The 13,262-nt window shown below is 29.8% G+C and overlaps 1 pseudogene; it reads left to right on the top strand.

The window, feature by feature from the left end:
* Nucleotides 1-229: 229 nt before the first annotated feature.
* On the top strand, nucleotides 230-11,411 carry LOC148764274 (uncharacterized; annotated as a pseudogene).
* The last annotated feature ends 1,851 nt before the right edge of the window (nucleotides 11,412-13,262 follow it).

Here is a 13,262-nt window from a genome sequence, read left to right as displayed (position 1 = left end):
TGTGTACGTCGATGATATTGTTATTACTAGGAGTGACACTGCAGGTATTTCATCTCTCAAATCTTTTCTTCACACCTAGTTTCAGACAAAAGATTTAGGGGTGTTGAAGTTTTTCTTGGGTGTTATGGTGACAAGGAGTAAGAAAGGTATCTTCTTGTCTCAAAGGAAATATGTTTTGGACTTGTTGGCGGAGACAAGAAAATTGGGTGCTAAGTCGTGTAGTGCACCAATGACTCTTAATTTGCAACTTGCAAAAGAAGATGGCGACTTGTTTGAAGATCCTAAAAAGTATGGAAAACTCGTTGGAAAATTAAATTATCTTACAATGACTCATCTTGATATTGCATACATTGTTAGTGTTGTAAGTCAATTTACGTCTTATCCAATAGTTAATCATTGAGCAGCTTTAAAACAAATCTTATGTTATTTAAAAGGGCTCCAAGACGTGGTTTATTTTATGGAAATCATGGGGAACTAATATTGAATGTTTTTCAGATGCAGATTGGCCAAGATCCAAGATTAATAGGAGATGCAATATAGGACATTGTGTTTTTATTAGAGGGAATCTAGTTTCATGGAAAAGTAAGAAACAGACTGTAATATCTCGGCTTAGTGCAGAATCAGAATACAGAGCTATGGCACAATCTGTGTGTGAAATAGTATGGATGTATCAGCTAGTAGGTGAAGTTGGTCTTAAGTCCTTAGTGCCGGCAAAGCTGTGGTGTGATAATCAAGTTGCTTTTCATATTGCCTCTAATCTCGTGTTTCATGAACGAACTAAACATATTGAAATTGATTCTCATTTTGTTTGTGAAACGATTCAGCAAAAATTCATCTCTACAAGATATGTTATAACTAAAGACCAACTAAGAGATATCTTCACAAAAGCTCTGAATGGAGCTTGAGTTGATTATATTTGTAACAAGCTAGGCATGATTAACATCTATGCTCTGCTTGAGGGGGAGTGTTATAGAATAGGAAGTTGATCTATAAATAACGTAATTTAGGAATTAGAAATTCACACAGTTATGGGGTGTAACGACCTTTATCCCGATCGTTACTGGTGTTCAAGACTTGTGAGTAAACCCGCCAAATCCCGAACAAGCTTAAGTTGAGATTCCTATTAATTTCATCAAATATTCTTTTATGTATATAATCGACTAATGATCATGATACTATCCTTTACTCAAACCAGATAAACATTTGAAATTTTATACTTCGTTACTAAATGACAATATCCAAATGTAAATAAACTTCCAACAATTTAACAACACACTTAATGTTCATTACACAACCACAAAGTCTTTAGCAAACACATATACGTTGGATTAACTATTTTACAAGTCTAGCTATTTGCATTACACGACCTCTATGCAGCGGGGCGACTTGGAGTGGAAGTCTAAGAGATGCCATTACCTATGTTGCAGTAAGTCTCGCTGTGCTGAGCGATGCACTCGAACTGATTACTTATCTGCAAAAAGAAATAAAAGGGTGAGTCTCACAGACTCAGTGATCATCAACTTCGTGAATAGGGCGTAGATGGGAAATAAGCTAAAAGCAGAGAATTTGAATGTTAAAAATATAAGAATATATAAACAATTTAACTTAAAAAAGGGATGTGTGCCTTTCGTGTAAAATTGAGAATTTTTAATACAAGATAATTATTTTATACCATATATAAATATCAAATCCAACACGAATAAAAGTTTCTACCATTGAAACCTTTTTTATAACTTTACTCAAATCAAATCCGTAAATACATGCATGCTCTCGTAAACTTAAACATTTTGAAAGCTTATAGGCAAATCCACAAATCACCTTGTACGCGAGGAATTAAATCCATATCATCATATAAATAGGGGAGTTGCCGAAAATCTTATAGTTCTCACCATGCGTAGAAATACGAGTTTGAAAACCCAAAGAGATTTCACTCTCGAGTAGGTAATAAAAATAAAAACTCGTGGACCCGCTTCCACGTAATAACATCCGGGAGCCTCACTCCACCGGATCCCATAGCCATGGCAGTTTTAACGATGTTGGCCGACATCAAAGAATCAAGCAGTTGCAACCGCGTACATATCCCGTGGCCTTGCCACATATATATCATAGACCATGGCCTTAGCCATGTCTAACAGCCCGTCGGCAACCCAAAGGTCCTCTAGCTAGAGCTCACTTATGCACAAGGGTCACACTTTACCGATGTGACATCCAACCTACTCTCGAATCTCTCGGTTTAGTAAAACTATTTAAAAATCGAGTTGAGTTCTCAAAAGCTCATGTCGAACCATTTCGAAACATTTAACATGGTATTATGATGAAATTCTTTATAAAACTTTATAACATAAAACCTTTGCATGAGTTTGAAACATCAATCTGCATGGTGAATGCGTGTTTTATTCATGAATGCACACCACACAAACTATAAGGCACATTTTGATATGAAACATATTAAAAAGCTTGTTTCCTGGTTTAAAAATCCTTTACGTATATAGCTTATATATACATACATAATCAAAATACTTTCAAACATTCAAGCATTCACAAAATACCTAGGATTTCTACCAATTCATGCTTTCCACAATTTTGCATTTAAAGTAAATCAATACGTGTATATATATATATATATATATATATATATATATATATATATATATATATATATATTTATGGGAATTTTAAAATGGACACCCCTTACTCACCTCACAATAGTGGGACACTACATCGCTATTGATTTGAGTACGTATATAACTAATCCTACTTGTCGATCACCTATTACCTCATCTGGCACGCCACCATAGCACACTTCCTCTACTTATACGCTTCCCAGCAACCATTCAAACCAAATTCACTTAATTGTACTTATGCATGGCAGCTAATCAACTAATAAATTCTTAACCAAATTTCATAGTTAATTCCATGCTTACACAATCATATATGGCACCAATTTTACCAAAGAAATCTTAAATCTTTGCATACATAATCCTTGTCATTACATTCTCACAACATCAAATCTCATAACCAACAGAGACATTCTTTCTAACCCTTAATCATTTAGCATAAACAATCAAGGATTAGGCCACAATTGTCTTACCTTTCCTTGACAATTCAACTTGATCTAAAACCAAGAAATCTCAAGCTCCTTGGTAGCAAAATCTCACATTCTTTGTGATTCACCAACATGCATGGTTTTCTTAGCACCCATAAGGTATTCTTTTGCTGCCACAAACATTTTCACACATTATAATCGGTTCAAAAAGCATACATTCAATCAAACTAACAACTTTTACCTTCCTTACCTTGAAATCTTTAGCCAAACCACGAAACTCTCCTTAAATTTCAACAATGGCATGTGGGTGGGATGAAAAACCTCTGGGTTTTTCTTTAGGTTCTCCAACCGAACCTTATTTCCTTTCTCTCTTTTTCTTTCTTTCTTTCTTTCCTCTCTTTCCTCTTTTCTTCTTTCTTTCTTCTTCTTTCTCTTTTCTTCTTGGTTATGGGCGAACTCCTTAAGGCCAAGCCTTGAAAATGGTTTCCATTTTTTTATTTTTTGCCCACACATGGGCGGATTGCCCAAAGCCACCATTTTCCCATTATGTTTCTTTTCTTTTCTCTTTATTTTCCTTGCATGGGTGGATTGCCCAAGGCTTAATGGCTTTTTGGCATCTTTTTCTTGTATTTTATGTGGTAAAATCACAAAGCAAAGCCTTTGAGATCTTTCCACCCTCCACTTGCATTTCCATTCTTTCTTTTCATTTTTTTATTCCATGCAATACATTTAATTCATATTTTATTTAGTCACTCTTTGACCCATTCAAATCACATGCAACCCACTTTCTTCATTTGACCACCAATGCACCAATTACATTACATGCAAATAAATTTTAGTCATTCTTTTTTTTACTTCACATAGTGAGGGTCTCACATGTCCCCAACTAACTTTTCCTTTTTGCACATCATAGTTTGCATGTAATAGTAACTTTCATATGTATATCTCATATTCCTCATAATCTAACTTTCATTGGTTAGGAAATTCCCCTTTTAACTTCAAATATTGAAATTGCAAATGAATGCTCAAACTTTTCCTTATTTACCATGTGACCCTCCAAACTTTCATCTGTCACAATTTGGTCCTTGCAACATTTATTTAATTCCAATTTCCTTCTATCTTCCTTCCTTTACACTTGTACAAATAGGATTTAAAAGTTGCACTTCACCAAGATATCACCATAATATTTAAATATTTACTTACCCGCTCTAACTTTATTTAATAAAGGCATGAGGGCCCCACTAACATCGTTTTTCTTCGAAATTCTTTCTTACTTCTTTTCCCCCACTTAGATTAGTCATATAATCCTCCTTCATTACTAATTTCAATAATAGATAAAATATTAATATTTTAATATTATTTTATTCTAAAATATTCTTTTCACCCGTTACCGCTTTTTGATACTTAAATTTATGTCAATTGACCTTTTGTCTCATCGGTAGGGTCTTATTAACTTTTATACGAGGGTACGAGATGTTACATAAAGATTTTATTCTTTTCCTATTTTAAAGGGTTTATGCTATATAAATATATATATATAAATATATATATATATATATATATATATATTGTATTATGAATAAAATGAGTTGAGTTTTTCCTTCCAAATTCACACTAAATATTCATTTAGAACTCAATTTAGGGAGGCAGTTTTAACATCCATTTGATATACATATAATTTATAAATAGACACCAAAACCAAAAGTGCTCTTATAGACGTTATTCTTGCTACTAGAGCATAAGTATAAGAAATAATCAATCTCTTTCTTTTCCATAAAACCTTTAGCAATTAATCTAGCCTTAAAGATTTGTACCAAATCATTTGTGCTATATTTCCTTCTAAATACCCATTTATAACATATGAGTTTTTATCTAAGAGGAAGATAAACTAAATCTATGTTCTGTTTCATAAGATTGAATCCATTTTATCATTTATTGCTTTTTTCAAAAAGCTACATCTTTTGAAGACATAGCTTATTTGAATGTTTTTGGATAATCTTCAACGTTTAATAAAATAGATATCTTTTTATACACTTTGGTTCTACTTTCTTCTATAAAGAATGCTAAAACTTGAGAGTAAATGAAATATGGATATAAGTGCTTTCGTTTTATAGCTCTTTGACTTTTTCTAGGCTCTATTTAGGTATCGTTCCTTTTTCTTTTACTGGATGTACCATTCGAAGTTGTACCACTTTGGTCACAACTTGGAATTAAGACATTTTACTCACAATCAAATTTATTATTAAAGTTATATAGAAATTTGTTTTCAATAAACTTAACATATGTAGACTTTACAATAACATTGAATTGTAAATATAAAATTCTATATGTTTTAGAATGTTGGGCATAGCCAACAAAAATACCTTTCATTGCTTTAGATCCAAGCTTTGTTCTCTTTGGTTCAGGAATTTTATAAAAGGCTAGGTGTTGTTGATTTCTGACAGAAGTGCACGTATCGTTAACAAGTAATATAACAGAAAGTAGAATTCGTTCCCATAGAAAATTGAATTAATCTTACTTGCTAACTACTAAAATTATCACACTATAATCTTATTCAAACAACTAAAAATTAAATTAAAAAGAAAATTTTATTTTAACAAACTAAAGACTAAAACTAATCTAAATTAATCAGCAAAATAATTTTATTAAATTCGAATGACTTTTAGACCTAGGATTATGATGTCCTTCAATACTTCATCTGATTTTTGTTTCTCTCTTTTAACTTAGTTTAATAGATTAAGTTGCTAACCTAGAGTCTTAAATTATTTACAAGCCTCTATCGAGTTTCTAATAAAAATATCTCTCCCAATTAACTTACTATATGTCTATGCAAATTAAATTGAAGAAAGATTCATTAAGTTCGTGCTCTAACCCTGGCTACATATGGCTTAGAAGAGTATGTCTACCTCATATTCAAATCAAACCACTTAATCAACTAAGTGTATTTGATCATATGCTATTCTATGCAAAGTCTACCTAAATCTCCTTCGTCAAGGTTTAACTTAAATTTCCAATTCAATCTAATTAGTGATCAGGCAACTAGAAGCATTAAGAACAAATAAAATAAACAACTTAAATCTATAAAACATAAGCAAAAGAGAGATAAATAAATCAGATTATGTATTGAGTTCAATCATAATCTTAGATAAAAATTTTAGTTCCCCTTCAACTCACACATTATCATCAAATTAAGTTTAAACAATAAAATCAAACTAAGAAAATAAAAGAATAAAAAAACATAATCGAACCCAAGAACTGTAATCTTGATCTTTCAAATCTTCTTGAATCCTTCAAATTCTTCTTCACTTCAATGACTTTGTGGCTTGATTTCAACTCTTAATCGGGTGCTTCGTTCCTTTTAAAAGTCTTTCGAAAGGTTGTTTTTATAAAGTTTTGAAGTTAGGCCAAGTTGGGTAAAGAAAGAAGTCAATTTCAGCTAGGATTTGCTCATACGTGAGCCATGGCCTACCTCTATCAAGTCCGCAGCCTCGACCAATTAATTAGCAGAAATCATAATTACTCTAGGACTACTACAATGCTTCAAGTTTGACATATTTTTTACTATCTCCAAGGCTGAACTGGGCAAAGTGGTATATATGAAAGTTGTAGATTTTTCTCTTAAATTTCTAATGGTCTAAGAATCATTTCATTTGGAGCTTTGTATAGAGAGTTATGATCGAAATACCAAAACATGTGCATTAAAGTCTACACCTTGAAATTGCTCTCCTTCTTCCATTAAAGTTCTTCCTTTATTAAGCACTTACAAAAGCATGAATAAATCAATAACAACCTCTCTTAATCATATTAACACCAAATTAAGCATAAAATTAACTAAGATTAGATTGACTCACCTAAATTACTTAATTTAAAATAATTTAAATAAGACCTACTTATGTTCATACATTACCACAAGAACTAAGCTAAATTACTATTAAAATTAAGCCTAAATAACTCTATATCATGGAGTTATCACTAGGCACCCCCACACTTTAAGATATTTCAAGTTTGGTTTTCTTCTATTCCAAAATTCATATAGTAAAATTTTAATACTCTTGGAAGGAACTCTATAATGTATATGGCACCCAAGCATTTAGCTCATTGGTTGGTGCATGAACCCCTTGCCTAAAGAGCAAGATTCGAATCCCCCTTCCCCCAATTATAAAAAAAAACTCTATAATGTATATGACATACTGTTAATAAAGTTTCAACTGATAAATCATAAGGTAGATGTGTATTCAATAACATGGCATTTGTCATGTCAACCAAAGTTCTATTTTTTCTTTCAGCTAATCAATTTTTTTGTGGTGAATAAAGAGCATTTTTTTTATGTATCAAACTGTGTTCTTTTCAGATATTATTAAATTCTATAGGAAAATATTCTCTTCCTTTATTACTTCTTAGAATTTAAATTTTCTACAATCAGGGGAGTAGCTAGCCAACTTTTGTTAGGGGACTAAAGACAAAGAGGAATAACGGTAAAAAATTTTAAAAATTAATACGTTGAACTTAACCAATAATCAAAAGATTGTAATAGACAATAATTTTATATAAGGTAAAATACCCTTACCTCTCTAAGTTTTGATCGAAATTATATGAAAGTTCTTTATTTTTTAAAATGGACACTCCACCCAAAGAGTACAAACACCGTTAACAGAAGTTATGAAAAGACTAAAATACCCTTTTTTATTAATTTAAAAAATTATTATTATTATATGTTTTGAAAAATAAAAACATAAAAAAATAGTGGTGCTCCCCAGCTCACTAAGAAAGAGGAGCACTAGCTAGTGCTCTCAAGGGAGGGGAGCACTAATCAGTGCTCCCCCTTGGGGAGGTTTTTTTTAATTAATAATAAAATAATAAAATTATATAATAATAATTATAAAAATTAATCAAGGGTAAAATTATCTTTTTACTCTTGCCATGTTAGCAAGTTGACGGAAATACTAACGGTTGATTAATGGCTGAACCTATGTGTCTAGCGAAAAATATTGTTTTGGGATGAAATGTCTACTTTAAAAACTAATGGACCTCCGTGTAATTTCAATTAAAACTTAGGGGGTAGGGATGTTACCCTTTTATAGAACATGTAAATCAAAAAGAATAAAAAAAATTACAATAGTCTTTTAAGAAGGCTGTGTTCGACGATGTTTCCTTAATTTAAATTCATCAATTATTGACTTTGTACTAAAATGCTAGCAATGTCTTTCTCAATATAAACAACTAAATTATCTGCAAGAAACTCATCATCCATTTTATTCTGAAGTCTTGTTTTCACAATTTTCATTGCTAAAAAGACTCTCTCTATAGTTGCTGTCTAATTTTCACAATGATGGTGAGTGGTCTTTATCCTTCCTTGTCCAAGCTCACAAGCTTATAAATTTCTTTTGAAGAATGAAGTGTGCTTCAGTGGTGAGTTACAAAGAAGAGAGTAAAGTAAACATAAAAGGACAAAAGAGAAGAGAAGAAAGAGGTGTGGAGAAACTTAAGAATTAAGGTAAAATTGAGTAAGACTTGTGGGGTCATTTTATTATTTTTTATTTATATTAATTATTAAAAAAATTATTTTGATGGGCCATTAAAAATATATATATATATAATAAATAAATAATTTTAAAAATTTTAGGGACCATGACCCTATAAATATACTACCCTCTGCCTTTAATTAAAATATATATATCTTAAATAAAAATTTTAAAAATTTTAGGGCTCTGCCCTTGTCCATAACAAATTTATATTTATTAAATTTTTGAAAAGCTTCATGTTTTGTTTTAGTTAAATAGATATAAGTGAATCTAGAATAATTATTTATGAAAGTTATAAAATATCTCTTTCCTCCTCTAATTAATTTTCCATTTAATTCACATATATAAGAATGTACAAGATCTAATAATTGTGACTTTCTTTCTATACCACGAAAAGGTTTCTTTGTCATTTTTGCTTGTATGCATATTTCACATTTTTTTTAAGTGTTAATTTTTGCGTGCAATATAACCATTGTTAGGCATAAATCTCATTAAACCAAAATATGTCTTAGTCTAGCATGCCAGAATAAAGAATTAGACTCAAAAATATAAGTAAAAAATAATATTTATTTCTTCAATACTGAACTTGTACATGCCATCACAAAAGTATCATTTTTCTACAAATAAGCCACCCTTGGATACTATTACATATTAAATTCTATTACAGCTTTAAACCCTTTCTTTACAAGTAAATTAGCAGAAACTAAACTCTTTTGAATTTCAGGAACATGAAATACATTGAGTAATGTCGGTTTCTGTCCAGAAATGAAATTCAACTTGACAATCCTTTTTCCTTCAACTTTGGTTGTAACATGATTTCCCATCAAAACATCTTACAGTTTATTAACTTTCATGTAAGTCTTGAAAAGTTTTTGTCATTACATACATGAATTATAGCATTAGAATGCATTCACCAATCTTTACTTTTATTGGAACCAATAGTCATATTCAATTCTATTATCATTTCAATATGCATTGTAGAAACCATAGCAACCAATTCCTTGATACCCTCTTCTACTATGTTTGCTTTTACAAGATTTTCATAATCAAAATTCTTTCCTACCTTCATTAACCCACACTCACAAATCATATGACTTTTCTTTCCACAATGAAAATAATTTATATTTTTCTTATCATTTTTCTTGAAGGCTTGTCTTGAAACTTAAATGCAAATGACTAAAATTTTCATAAAATTGTTAGAGTTTTAATTCTTTTGAAAATTATTGGAATTTTGACTCATATGATTCACATTAGAATTAGAGGCCTGAAATAGGCATTTGAGTTATGAATTGTTCTAATGATAGAGAATCAATAAAATGCAAAATCCTTTTTTTTTTTTTTGTAATTATTCCACGACTGAGGCAATTTAGAAAGAATTGCACCTACTTATAGCGCATCAGGAACCTTAACCTCAAGGTCTTTTAGTTTTGAAACTAAAACTTGTAGTTCATGCACTTGATCCATGATAGACAGATTGTCACTTATCTTAAACTTGAAATATTTTAAAGACAAAAATTTGTTAGTACCTCATTTTTCATTCTTGTAGGTAGTCTCCAAGGTTGTCTAAATTTCTTTTGGAGTCTTCAGATTGGAATAGAGATTATATAAACGATTTGTCAATGTGTTTAGGATAATGTCAACAACATATCAATTCATCTTCTTCATTTTTTTTATCTCTGCCTTTCATGCATCAGAATCTTCATCAGTTGGTTCTAAAAGTGTAGTAAGACTCGGATCTAGGATATAATAAATCTTCGAGGCTATGAGCAAAACACCATCTTATCCCTCTAGTGGGTGAAATTGTTTTCATCAAATCGATCAAGTTTGATGAATTCTTGATTCATAATTTGAAACCTCGAATTTGGATTAGACTCAATTGAAAACAACTCTTTAATATTGCTAGAAAAGTAATTTAAGAAAAGAAGAAAGAAAGCTTGAGACATGTTGTAACATACAATCTTTAAAAGGTTGTTGCCTACTATTGGGATTTACAGACAAATTCTCTCTAAGATCAACAAGCTTATTGAAGAATTCTATTAAAAGTGAAAGTCTTGTTTTAGAAATATGTTCTTTTCTATAAACATTGAACTAATGCATTTTAACAATTATGTCTATTGAAAACATTGAACAATTAATCAATGTGTTTCAACAGTTGTGTCTATTGAAAAACTTTGAAAAAGAATCTATTTATTTCAAGAGTTATGTCGTAAATTGAACAATCACATTTGAATAATTAATTGACTTCCAATGTGAGATTTCTAGTAAACCCAAATATTACCAATTATTTAAAAGACTACCTATGAAACCGAGAGACAGGTAGAAAAGCTCTTGACTTCAAGTCCCGTTACACCGTTTTCTTTTTCTCCAAGTGAATCTGATGAGAAGCCTCCGCCTTCCAAGGAAAAGCCTCTGTTAATAGTCTTAAAAGGAAGGAAGAACACTTATTGGAGATGGACTTTACTTAGCGCAACCAGTCACTGAAAAAGGATATAGAGAGTAAGAAGTTGTTCCTTGATCAGCAGAAAGCTAAGAACTACAAAGAACCACATTCGGAAGCAAGTAAAAGCTTGAATCTTGAGATACAATTAACCCAAATTTCCATGGAGACTGAAAATAGTCAAGATCATCAACAATAGCGAATTTCCACCAAGGTCTATAAACAACCGTTCACCATGGATTAGACGATTTCAAAATCAAAAACAAAGAATTCTCAGTACCCATACGATCGAATGATATCCTGGTTACCATCAAACACCAGAGGACTAAGCAAGGTGCATGATAACGTGCTCCCGTTTGGTCTCCTTGATCTCAATGTTCAAACGATTTCGAAGAGCAAAACCTGAAAGCTTCCTCTACGGAAACATTGAGATCAAGGAGACCAAGCGGTTATTAGAATATACTGATGTGAAAGTGAATTAGGGGGAAGGGGGTGCGGCATTGATGTCTGGCCATTGTCGCGGTCTATTGACCGATCACACAATGAAAGGAACAATACTGGGCTGGTGAAGATAGAGCCACAGAGGGATGAAGAGAAAAAGTAGAGGATACTTCTGAAATAAAGGAAAAAAAATAATTAGTACTATTTTAGGCTGACGTGGGTGAAAAAAAAAAAGAAAAGAAAAGAAATTGATATCTTCCTAATTTGGAAGAAAATACAAGGCATAATATCTATAAAATCTCCTCTTAACATATTTAGTAAAATTTAAATAAATTTTTATTTTTTTATTGCATTCAATCAAATCCTTAAATAAGTTCTTGTAATTTTATTTTAAATCAAATAAATTTTATTATTAGTTTTTTTTTAAATATGATTTATTATTGATTTAGTCAAAATATCAATTGTTATGTTATGTTCCTTGATGTTGATATAATGCTAACATATCATAATGAATGATGATATGACATATTGATGTGATATAATAAAATAATCACGTGACATTTTTACCTTTCATGTGAATATAAAATAAAATGATAAATAGTATTTTAATTAATAATAATTAATCAACCATTAATCATAATAACTTAACATAAAGATTGATTAAACTAATAAAAATATAAAAATTTATTTAAATTTTTTTAAATAGTTCGTAAAAGTTTTTGAATATTATGCCAAAATATAATATAAAGTATCTTAGTAACCGTTTGACCTAACTTATTTTTAGCTTATTTACTGCTTAAAATAAAAAATTGAGTCAAATAGGATTTCTTTAAAATCTCTTAAAAAAAGTAACTTTTTTTTAAAAAATAAAATCTGAAAAAAAAAAGTTAAAAAAAAAACTTCAATTAGAAGCTTTCTCTTCTCTCTTTTTTATTATTAAAAACACGTCAGTTTATTAGGAGTGCTATTTTTTTCCAAAAAGATCCTCCTCTCAAAAAATACTCCCTCCCTCTCTCCTTATAGATATTCCTCTCCTCTCTCACTTTTTGTAAATCATCATTTTAAGGTTTTTTGTGTTCTTACAAAAATAAAGAAAAATGAAGATCCAAAATTTAAATCTGCATTCAGGTATTATTTTTTTTTCTTTTTGACGATTATGATTGAAATAATTAATTAAATAGGTCAATAGTTGTTGAGATAAATTAAATGAAAATTGAGATAATATTTGTTAATTATGGTTGTTGAGATAATATTGTTTATGGAGGTGAATTTTGTTATTAAGGACATAAATAACTAAACGTGATTTTTCTGAATTATTATTACCACCTTAAACTTCTCTTCTTCTTTTTTGGATTCTCCTCCATTGTTAGGGTTAAGAGTTATAGTAGTTGACTCACTGTTTTCTTTTATCTTTCATTTTTTTTTATTTAATTCAATTTTTTTCTCTTGATTTTATTTATTTATTATTATTCAATAAAAATTATTTATGAATTATGTGTTACTTATAAATTATTTATAGAACTCTTTTTTTATGATTTATTATTAATTATAAACTTTATGTTATATAAAAATCTTTTTAATATTTTTAAAAATTTATTTTAAATAGATAAAAAATAAAATTAATTTTTATTTTAAACAAAAAATTCGTGATTAATAAAAAGTTATTTATTAAATACTTTTTATGATAATTTTAACTAAAATTATAGTTTATATAAATTATTTTGTCAAATAACTTATCTATAAAAAAGAGCTTATAAAATGTAAATTAACCAAATAATTTTAGTTTAATTTTAAAAATTATTTATTTTTATAAAAA

The sequence above is a fragment of the Theobroma cacao genome, chromosome 2 (genome assembly GCF_053813885.1).
Source record: "Theobroma cacao isolate CCN51 chromosome 2, ASM5381388v1, whole genome shotgun sequence".
Classification (NCBI taxonomy): domain Eukaryota; kingdom Viridiplantae; phylum Streptophyta; class Magnoliopsida; order Malvales; family Malvaceae; genus Theobroma; species Theobroma cacao.
Note: the sequence above shows the minus strand (reverse complement) of the source record. Positions and strands in the feature narration are given on the sequence as shown.